Source organism: Suricata suricatta, chromosome 9 (genome assembly GCF_006229205.1).
Source record: "Suricata suricatta isolate VVHF042 chromosome 9, meerkat_22Aug2017_6uvM2_HiC, whole genome shotgun sequence".
In the NCBI taxonomy this organism is placed as follows: Eukaryota; Metazoa; Chordata; class Mammalia; order Carnivora; family Herpestidae; genus Suricata; species Suricata suricatta.
Window position 1 is genome coordinate 104,644,794 of NC_043708.1, and position 11,796 is coordinate 104,656,589.

The 11,796-nt window shown below is 39.0% G+C and overlaps 1 protein-coding gene across 1 annotated transcript in view; it reads right to left on the minus strand.

Annotated features, from left to right (window-relative positions):
* Positions 1-8,636, minus strand: part of AAGAB (alpha and gamma adaptin binding protein) — a 272,788-nt gene extending 264,152 nt beyond the window's left edge. Inside the window, exon 1 of the mRNA XM_029950226.1 lies at positions 8,536-8,636. The gene's annotated coding sequence lies outside the window, so the exon portion shown is untranslated. The remainder of the gene's footprint in view (positions 1-8,535) is intronic.
* Between the last annotated feature and the right edge of the window lie 3,160 nt (positions 8,637-11,796).

Genomic DNA, 11,796 nt, shown 5'->3' on the forward strand with positions numbered 1-11,796 from the left:
TAAAGGTCTTGAAGGGTTTTAGTTCCAGCTCTTTCCTTTATGGACAAGTAACTTCTCTCCAGTCTGCAGTTTTCTGGTACTAAAATAAGAAAGTAGAACTGATATTTAAGCTTCCTGCTAGCTCTAATGATTTATGATTCTATGCCAACCATTATCAAAGTATCAAAAGGGCAAAACCATATATGCCAGAGAAGAAGGTGACTTCTTTTAGCTTTCTTCTTCCATTCATTGTAAATCACGGATAATAATATTTTGTAACTTTGTATAGCCTTTCAAGTTCCCCAACCTACTATCCAAAATGGCTGTGATTTTAAATAGTTACAAAATGTTTTATAATTTTAAGATAATTCCTTGAGATGCGTGGGGCACCTGTGTGGCTCACTGGGTTAAGTGTCTGACTTCGGCTCAGGTCATGATCTCGAGGTTCATGAATTTGAGCCCTGCATCAGGCTCTATGCGGACAGCTCAGAGCATGGATGGAATCTGCTTCAGATTCTGTGTCTCCCTTTCTCTCTCTCTCTGCCCATCGCCTGCTCGTGCTCTGTCTCTCTGTCTTTCTCTCTCTCAAAAATAAACAAATTATCAGAAAAATTAAAAAAGATAATTCCTTGAGATGCAGTTTTCTCTCAGAAGGACTTGTTTTGACTAAAGATAGTAGTAAGCCAAATATATCCTTTAGACTGGGATCAGGTCTTTCATTCTTTGGGCTTTTACTTTCTTGTACTCTCTTGGGTATTGCTAATCACCTAAAGTAATGGAAACATTTTATTTTGAAAGCACTGTATCTGAACTGATGGAATGTGTATCTTGGTTACTAGAAGATCTTGGTGCAAATAGATGGGACAGAAATGAAAATCAAAGCTTTAAATGTCCATTTTCATTTCTGCAAACCCAAAGCAAATCTCCTTTTTACATCGGCTTTGCAGGGACAGGATGGAGAGAAGCATGCAGTACAGTCTCTGAGCTTTTCTTTAATTTGTATCTGGACTCCGAAAAAGATGGATGATGTATTTTGCAATACTCCATTTTGCTATATAGCAGATGTGGTCCCTGGTGAACTGCACAAATAAGACATAAACCCCTGAAACTAATTTTACCTGGCACCTTTAATCCCATATTTTACTGGCCTCCCTAAAATACACTGTTTCCTGGGCAATGCCTGTAAGTACTCCAGCCAGCCTTTCCAGGAAGTGTTCTGCCATCTACGTAGGAGGGCTAGAAAAAGAAGCAGGAACTACGGTGATTCTCCAACCCTTTATGGAGCCCACATTGATTGTTACGGCTAAAGCACTTCTTTAAAGTTCACTGCCAGAGCAGAAATCTGTTTCCTTTATTCTCACTGCCAACTTAGATTCTTGGTACTGAAATCTTGAAAACAAAAATTTATAGATGATGTAAGATTTTTAAACTACTTATGAACACTTTTAAGATTACTTTGTCTTTTGGGGCATCTGGGTGGCTCAGTTGGGCTTGACTTCTGGTTAGGTAATGATCTCAGGGTTCTTGAGTTTGAGCCCTGCGTCCGACCCTATGCCTGCTTGGAATTCTCTTTCTCCCTCTCTCTGCACCTCCCCCATTCTCGCTCGCTCTCTTGCTCTCTCTCTCTCTCTCTCTCTCAAAATAAATAAATAAACAGTAAAAAAAATACTTGCCTTTCAGTATACCTGTAGAGTTTTAAAATTTTCTAATTATGGAACATATGCTCACTATTAAAAAAACAAACATCATCACATAGCTTCTTAAATAAATAATGAAAAACTTGAAAAACAGAAACATTCAGGGAGGAAATTAAAAAATCAACAATTATTTAAAAGAAGGTGGGGGTGGTTATCTGGCTTAGTCAGTGGAGCACGTAACTCTCAATCTTGGGGTTGTGAGTTCAAGCCCCATGTTGGGTGTAAGGATTACTTAAAAGTAAAATTTTAAGGGCTCCTGGGTAGTTCAGTTGGCTAGGCATTCAACCCTTGATTTCCACTTGGGTCATCGTCTTGTGGTTAGTGAGTTCTAGCCTACATCAGGCTCTGCACTGGCAGCACAGAGCTTGCTTGGGATTCTGTCTCCCACTCTCTCTCTCTCTGTCCCTCCCCTGCTTGCTCTCTTTCAAAACTAATAAACTTAAAAAATAAAAAATAAAATCTTTAAAAAGAATCAATAATTATTTCACCACCCAGAGAGACGTACTGTTAAATTTGGGGGTGTATATCTGCTACTATTCCTACCTAAGGCCTCTGGATTTGCCATTCCTTCTTCCTGGTACACTCTTCTCCCGGAAGTCTGCCCAGCTCACTTACTCACTACATTCAGTCTCTGCTCAACTGTCACTAGACCAGAGGGGTCCTCCCTCCTGTAGCACCCATCCTTACTGCCTATCCCCCTACTTTGCTTTTTCTTCAAAACATTTAACGATATGTGGTATTACAAAATAAATGTATTTTTTATTATATGTCTAAGAGTGTAACTCCTAGAACAGTACACCTATCACTAGTAAGAGTTGCTTGATTAATACATATATTGCATTTTTCTTATCAAATATATGTTGAGGGGCGCCTGGGTGGCTCAGTCGGCTGAGCATCCAGCCTCAGCTCAGGTCATGATCTCACAGTTCATGGGTTTGAGCCCCACGTCAGGCTCTGTGCTGACAGCTAGCTCAAAGCCTGGAGCCTGTCTTTGGATTCTGTGTCTCTCTCTCTCGCTGACCCTCCCCTGCTCATGCTGTCTCTCTTTCTCTCTCAAAAAAAAGAAAAAGAAAAAAGAAAAAAACTATCAAATATATGTTGAGTTCCTACTATATATAGAGTCTTTTATCTTTGTATGTATAATTTTTTAATAAGATCAAGCAAATATACTGTTTTGAAGACTGTTTTTCACTTAATGATAAATTATGAAGACACATCAGAAATTCTTATCCAATGCAATGTTAACAATAGCATAGAGGATGTTAATAATCCCCTATTGTTAGAGTGCACAGGCACTCTAATACATTCTTCAAAATACATGTTAAGGTCAATGAGGTGAGATCATTATTAATAATATTAACAATGCCTTATATTCACAGGTACTTTATAGTTTACAAACTATTTTCATATCTCATTTGAACCTTACAATAAACTCAAAGTAAACAGAGCAGAAACTCAAATAGGTTAAATAAATAATTTCCGTAAAATAATAAAACCATTACTAGGGAGTGCAAGCTCAAGCCTTGGTCTGTCTCTGCAACCCAGGCTCCTCACTGTATCTCCTTGTCCCTGGTTGACACTGTCACTTTACAGATGAGCAATCCACGCTTAGAGATGGGAGTAGTGATGTGCCCAGAATCACATAGCTTCTTCGTGAAAGAGTACAGACAGAGTAGAATCCAGGACTCCTGACTCCCCATCCAGAGCTCTCTCAACTACACTATCTCTCAACTACATGCTGGCTTAATAAATTAGAAAAAAGAATCCTAAATTACTCCGTAGTTAAATCAGCGAACAATACATGCTGTTATACTTCTCTGAAGATTGCACAGTATATTTGCTTGGTGCTGCGAAGTGCCAACCTGATGACACTTGCAATCCTCAGATTATTTGATGTGGTTGGGAAGCAAATGAGATTCCAGCGCCCCTGTTGCGCATAGGTGCTCAATGAGCATTTCCTGCATGGTGGGGAAGTGCCCTATATTTACAGTATTTGATCCAGTTTAACAGCAAGATCTAACGTTAACACTAGCCTTGTAAAAGTTTTTGCCCTAGTTCACACAAAAACAAGATTCTGAGATTATGACTAGCAATTCTTCATGAGTTGATTTATCTGAATAAAACCTATAAGGTTTTGAACCATTAGGCATTCGATTTAGAAAAAAAATCTTAGCATACAGAAGAATAAACTGAAAAATGGAACAGATTTGTTTCTTGTAATAATTATGAGCAATATCTCAAACTCAGCATCCTTAGACCATTGAGCTGTGTAGGATAAATGTGCTAATTAATCAATTACTACCCAACAATGTACCCTGTTTATTTACTGAAATGCACCAGAAACGTGTGCAGAACTGGTAATTATTAATCATCTTCAGTAACAAATATGACTCAAGTTCACCTTCATATAATTAATAGAGCATGTAGTTAGCTTTAACATCTTGCTTTATTAGAAATAGCAACAAGGAATTAAAAAAAAAAGTCTGAACCACACATTGTGATTCATTGAAATGCTGGCTTGGACTAAATGTGCCTATTTTCCATGGCAGTGGTGTTACTCAGACCCATCTAAATTATGGCCAGATGCAAAGTTTTTGAAGCTAAACTTTTAAAGTTGAATAAAATGTTAAGACTTACCAAGAAGTTGTAAAAACAGTCCAAAAAATTTCCATATGTGTTTTACTCATTGTCCCCAAAGAAAACCCACTTTTTAGAGCTTGATAACTAGCTCAGAGTTTGGATCTTTGTGTATGGTGCCCAAACTTCTTAGCACATTTAAAGATATTTCAAGATATTTAAAAATACCTCAATTTTAGAGATATTTTAAACTATTTTCAATACACATAGAAATCGTTGTTTTACAACAAATTTTGCAAGCGATCTAGTTTTTGAATTTTTTTTTTTTGAGTTATCATGTGGGCTCCCAAATTTCCTTTCAAGCAGATAGACTTCTAAGCTAGCAGGGCCATATTTTGGAACTACAATGCTATTTCTTAATAATGCAACATTTAAGGAATGTTTACTGTCTCAGCAACATTTATAGCTAGTCTGGCAACACGTAACTCTTTTTAACTATGTTCAAAACATGAGGTTTTGAGTATTGCCAATGAAGGCTCAAATCCCAGCTCTATTACCAATCAGCTCTGTGAGTGCAATTAACTATTTCAACTTCTCTAACTTCTGACATTTAGAATGAGACAATAGGGATAAACTACTTAGCAGGAAGAAACACGCAAGGACTGGCAGATACTATTACGCTGGTATTATTACCCTCTGTGGCCACATTTTTGAAGGTTTTCTTGGATTCGAGCACCTGGGTGGCTCGGTTAAGTTTCAAACTTGATTTTGGCTCAGGTCATGATGTCATGATCTCACGGTTCATGGGTTTGAACCTTGCATTGGGTCCAGTGCAGACAGTGCCGCCCCTGCTTCGAATTCTCTCTCCTTCTCTCTCTGCTCCTCCCCTGCTCACACTCTCTGTCTCAAAATAAATAAACTTAAAAAAATTTTTTTAATTATAAATAAGCAAAAGTTTTATTGGATTAAAATTTAATGTAATTGTATAGAAAATTAAAAACTTATTCCATCTGATATACCAGTGGAACATCACTTCAAAATCTAAACAGACAAATCATAAATCAGTGGGTGGACTACTGTATTTCTATTATCAAATGATTCAAGGCTCCTTTAAATGGAGAGCCCCCTTAGGGCATCTCAGTATTTGTTTATAGATCATTAACTACTTGACAGTGAGACTGGGGAGGGGGCATAAAGACTTACAGCTAAAGTGCTAAAAGCCACCGTGGATTGAAGATCAGCAATAAAGCCACAACATCTTTGGAATTCAGTATGAAAATATGATTTGTGCTACAAAAATGTCATATGCTTTTCATGCCTGTATCTGTTAGTAAAACAAATCTCACTTTACAAAGCTGTGAACATAACTATGACCCACATGACAAGGTAAATTTATTTGGCCATGTTTTCAAATGCTTCCCCCCACACACTGACTACATAGGATTTGTAATATTGGAAACATGCCCATAAAATCGGTTGTGTTATCTATTAGCATAAGTCGCTATCTGGTTTCAAAAAGTCACTAATATGTCTCCTTGCCACCAGATTCTAGCATCCATAGCAGGAGAAGGAAATAGAAATGTTTCCTCATGAAAGGCTCACAGAAAGTTGAAAGGTCAGAATTTTGATTCTTGATTCTGGCATAAGATCTTGGGTAAGTTTCTTCCCTACTACCAAAATTCAAATATTAATTAAATTCAAACCACGGACCCTACATATTATGATTTTTTCTCCAACATTCCTCAACTACACTAATTGTATTCACTTTATGCACACACACACACACACACACACACACACACACACACACACACCCTTTTTTGTTTTTTGTTTTTTTCAAGAAGTAGAGTACCAACCATATACCAAGTACTGTCCTAAGTACTAGAATCAAAAAGGTTTAAAAAAAATAGGCATTAAGTTTCTGGCTTTAGGAAGTTTCCATCGGAGGGGAGCTTGAGAGTACTTTAGACAAAACACGCAGTTTAGATGAGATCTTTGTACACTCTGTGTTCACAGTAACACGTTTGACCAGAGTCATGCTTCCTGCCACTCTTTGTAACAGCAGCCCTAGCTGCCAGCTGACAGCTTGGAGGCTTTCAGCACATCAGTCAGTCCCACAGCACTCAATATCTAGGTAAGAATACAGCAGTTCTTTCCTCTCCTAATGACTTCTGCTATAACTCAGTACTTCCATGAGGATAATTTTGCATAAAGCCAATGTATACTGTCCTTGCCAGGACAGACACAAGGATACAGGAATGGAAAAAAAAAAAAAAAAAGATACAGGAATGGAGCAGCAAGCAGAGTTCACCACTAATGGGAGAGGGGAGAATTAATGAGCATTCATCCAGCTGTAGGGGTAACCCACGCCACCTCCCTGGTGCTGAGGTTGGCTTAGAGGGCACTGAGCCATTAAGCAGATTTGGGTTCCTAGGAAAGCCAGGTCAGTGGCTTTTGGGGGGTATCTGTTTTCAAGTTCCAAAGCATGCTGGAATATGAATCAGGACACTATCATCTCTATAGTCCTTCTTTCCTTGAATCAGAAGCCCTCAAGTCCCAAACCGGGGTTTGTAAATGGAGTACATAAAAGAAATGTCTGTACCTTCCTCTTAATTGTTCTGTGCACCTAAAATTACTCTAAATATGTCTTAAAAGAAAGAATTATAGAGATAAATAAAAGAACAGAATAGTCCCAACACCCAAGAAGTCCCCTCATACTTCTCCTAGTCACTGGCCCCCCCAGACCTCCATCCCTCCTAACGGTGAGCACTAGCCTGCCTTCTAACAGCAAAGATGGATTCTGCCCACTTCTTATACCTCATATAAATGAAAGCAAATTATAAGTACTTTAGTATCTGGCTTCTTTCACTCTTCCTTATGTTCATGAGATTCATACGTGCTATGTGTGAATAGGTTGTCATCGCTATATAGTATTCCATCAAGTGAATATGTCACAATTCGTTTATCTACTGTACGTTTACTGTCATTTGAGTGATTTCCAGTTTGAATACTGCAAGCAGGAATAGTGTTGCTATGAATATTCTACTACCTGTCTTTCAGAGAACATGTGCACGTAATTTCTGTTGGGCATTGTTATACACTGAATGTTTGCATCCCCTTGAAATTCAAATATTGAAGCCCTAATACCCAATGTGACAGTATATGGAGACAGGGTCCCTGAGGAAGTGATGAAAGTTAAATGAGGCATTAAGAGTGGGACCCTCATCCGATAGAGCTGGTGCTCTTACCAGGAGAGAAGGAGGCAGACACCAGAACCAGCTCTCTCTGCCATTGGAGGATAGAGCACAAAGGGGCTATAAGCCAGGAAGGGAACTCTCTCCAAGAACTGAATCAGCAGGCATCCTGATCTTAGATTTCCCAGTCTCCAGAACTGTGAAACACAAATTTCTGTTGTTTAGGAACTCAGTCTGTGGTATTTTGTCATGGCAGCCACACTAATACAAATATATAACCAAGAACGGAATGGCTGGGTCATAACATCACAGATAATATTATATATGCACCTGTAATGCTGCCAAAAATTTTTCCAAACTGGCTGCCAACAATGTATAAAAGTTCTAATTGCTACATGTCCTCACCAACATTTAGTACTTTTCTACTTACTTACTTCAGCTACTTTGGTAGGTGGGCAATAATATTGCATTGTGGTTTGAATTTCCCGTTTTCGGATGATTACTGAAATTAAAGCACTTTTTCCCATATGGATAGTCTAGATATCTGGATATTCTCCCTTGTTAAGAGTACATTCAAATATTTTTTTAATTTTCTATTGGATTGTCTTTTGCTAGTGGTTTTTTCTAGATACCAAATGCTTTGTCAGATAGATATATTGCAAGTACTTCTCTGACTCTATGGATTACTTTTTGATTCTCTTACTAATATAGTGCCTTTTAATGAATAGAATTCTTAATTTTAATATTTTACAATTTATCAATTTTGAAGGACTAATTTTTAACATGTCCTGAACAACTGTGGCATCCTAGGTACTTTTAAAACAAAAACAAGAAGGCTGAATGCCTTCTTTCCAGGAGTAACATCATATCCATGCACATGCTAAATGCTGTACACAGCATCAATCTTTTTTTTTCCCATAATATTTTATTGTCAAATTGTTTTAACATCAATCTTCATAGTCATTTTTAATGGGTTCCTTCTAAGAGGTTTGCAAGTTCTCCATGTTTTGTGTAAAACAAAATGTTTGTGTGTTTAATGCATTAGTTTTTAATTATTGAATAGGATTTTTTTTTAAGCATTGACTTACGTTTTTGATGCCAACTTCTAAGCCCCTTTGTTTCATGGTCATTAAAAATTGGAACTAAGGGCGCCTGGCTGGCTCAGTTGATGGAGCAACTCTTGATCTCAGGGTCATGACCTTGAGCTCCACGTTGGGTACGGAGATTACTTAAAATAATAAAACCTTAAAAAAAAAACATTTGGAACTGATCTGAGTTGTGGATTTTTTAAGAAATTATCTATTTCAATTATGGAACCAGCACTGTATAATCTTAAAGTCAGAAGAGATAGCTAGAAGCCATGTCTTCCAGCTCTGTAACTTTAGGTTAAGATAATATTCCATTCAAACGCTCTTGAATACTTTAGTGCGATCCACCATCTAGCTTCCTTTTGGATAATTTCCTACCATAGACTAGGAGAGAGAGAGATAGCTACAGAGTCTGGAATTAAGGAAACCCTCATCACTGAAGAGATTGTTCCGAGAGGGCACCTTCCAATAGAAATATTTCAGTTCTGAGCTCTTCTCCTAAGCCTTCATGGGAGGATGCAGTGAACCCAATCTAAACGTGAGGTCCTCTTTATCAGCGGTTTTTACTTTATATATGCCACAAACCTAGAATTTCTCAGACGTACTTCAGGTCCCACAAATGTTTGATAAGTTTCATTTTTTAATTTTTAAATAGATTTTATATTGCCAAGAGATACAATGCCCAAATACAACATACTGCAAACTGCCCACACATTAATTTGAGGTTAAGTCTTCTTAGTGTAGATCTCAGAATTAATTTCCTCTTGCCATCTTTGTAACTGAAGCACATGTCCAAGATTTCAAGGTAAGTCTTTTAAAAACCATTCTAATTTGTATTTACTTTTCTGGAGGATCAGAATACTCTTGATAGTGTACAACCAAAACAGAAGAATAAGAAATAAACTGTCCCAAAGCTGACCATAGTTATCCTAATTGCTACTGCTGTCCATAACCCCCAACCTCAAAAATATTCAAGCATAAAAGAGCAGAGCCATGGCTTCAGTAACAGACTGAAAACCAGACTAGTTTCCCTAGGTTTTTGCTGTCCACAGACTCCCTTGGTTCCTTCCCATTTTCTGAGCTTGGTTCTTCAGACTTCCTATTACTTTAGCTACCCAATTTCCTTCCTATAAATTCCTTGTCTGCTAAAAACAAAACAAACAAAACCCTAAGACAACAAACCAGCCTCGTTTTTTAAAATTTCCCTATACAGTTGATGCTAAAAATTTGAACTTCTAAATGTTTAATAATAAAACACAAGGTTTCATCTACTTTCTATGTTGGGGTTCTGTGACAGATTTCATTTGAAAAAGACTCCAATGCCTTTTAAAATTTAATTTGAAAATCACAATACTGAATCACCTCCCTGACTCATCTTCGCCTCCCTTAGCCATTTCTGTAGCAAATCTAACCACATCATGCTTCCACCTAAAATTTTAAAAAAGTTTTAAAGTTTTTATTTGAGAGAGAGAGAGAGAGAGAGAGAGAGAGAGAGAGAGAGAAAGCATGAGTGGGGGAGAGGCAGAGAGCAAGGGAGACACAGAATCCAAAGCATCCACCTAAAACCTTTTAAAAAAACTTTTATCTAATAGGGAATCCTATAAGGTAAGGTTCAAATTATTTACAGGACTACAAGGCCCCTCAAAATTTGGCACATGATAGCAGGTGCTCAATGTTTGTTGAATGAATCAGTAAAAACTGGAAAATGTTGGGGTGCCTGGGCTCAGTTGGTTAAACGTGCAACTTTGGCTCACGTCATGATCTCACAGTTTGTGAGTTCCAGTCCGGCATCAGGCTCTGTGCTGATGGCTCAGAGCCTGGAGCTTGTTTTGAACTCTACGTCTCCCTCTCTGTCTGCCCCTTCCCCTGCTTCCACTCTGTTTCTCTCTCAAAAATAAATAAAACATTTTTAAAAACTATTTAAAAAACTGGGAAATGTAAAAACTAGCCACACTATCCTACATCCCAATAATAGTTGTTATGTAGTGCTCATACATAATTATTTCTTTTACATACAATGGTTTTCAGACACATCATCCTATTTATGAATGGTTTCTCCCAACAAGATGAGTTTAGGACAAACAGGAAGAAATGTTTCTTTAGAAGCAGGTGTTTATGGAGTGCCTGGGTGGCTCAGTTGGTTAAGCATACCATTCTTGGTTTCTTGGTTTCAGCTTAGGTCATGATCTCCTGGTTTCTTTGTGCTCCCACTGGCAGAATGGAGCCTGCTTGGGATTCTCTGTCTCCCTCTCTCTGACCCTGTCAACCACGCTGCCTCTGTCTCTTCCAAAATAAATGAACTTAAAAAAAAATTTTTTTAAGCAGGTGTTTAGGGGTCCACAGGTGGATCAGTCGGTTGAGCATCCGACTTCGGCTCAGGTCATGATCTCACGGTTCGTGGGTTCGAGCCCCGCGTCGGGCCTCTGTACTGACAGTTCAGAGCCTGGAGCCTGCTTCGGATTCTGTCTCCCTCTCTCTCTGGCCCTCCCGTTCTCGCTGTCTCTCTCTGTCTCTCAAAAACAAAAAACAAACAAAACAAACAAAACAAACAAACGAACTTAGAGCAGGTGTTTATAACACCTCAAGACTCTGTGAAGTTTGAGAAAAGGTTATCCTAAAGTAATAGATTGATAATGGGTAGCTGAGGATTATGAAGGTTTATACCTAAAAGACCCCTGTCCCGCAGTCACCTAGCTTTAGTAATAGCGACGCATCTGGGCAATGCACAGAGAGAGGTGTGGGACATTTTTCAATAATAAACTTTTTATTTTGAAATAGCTGGGGCTTACCCTAAACAGTGAACACGACAGCAAAGACCTAAAATGTGCTTCCCGACTATACTGGCCAGTGCAAATCTGGAGACTTGGGCCTTTAACTCGGCTCCCCGAGGTCACCGTCTCAAACGTCTCCTCGACCACGCCATAGAAGAATGTCACTTGGGCCCAAGGCATGGAAGAGAGATCTGGGTGTCAGTTCTGCCACTCACTAGTGTGGTTATTTGTTTTAAGCCTTTATTTTCCTCACACCTCTACCGATATACCTCCCAAATCTCCGCCCCTCGGCGCCCCAGAGTTGTTAACTACATGAGGTCACACGTGACGTTTAATTACCTCCTCTGCGCCACTGACCCTTACTCCCCGCGCCGGTCACCGGGCCCGCCACTCAAGCACCCTCCGTTCTCTCAGCTTGAGGCCGCGAGAGCTTCGTGCGCACGCGCCGCCGCGCCCCAGGGGCTCTCGTGCACTCGCGCGGCGCCCACTG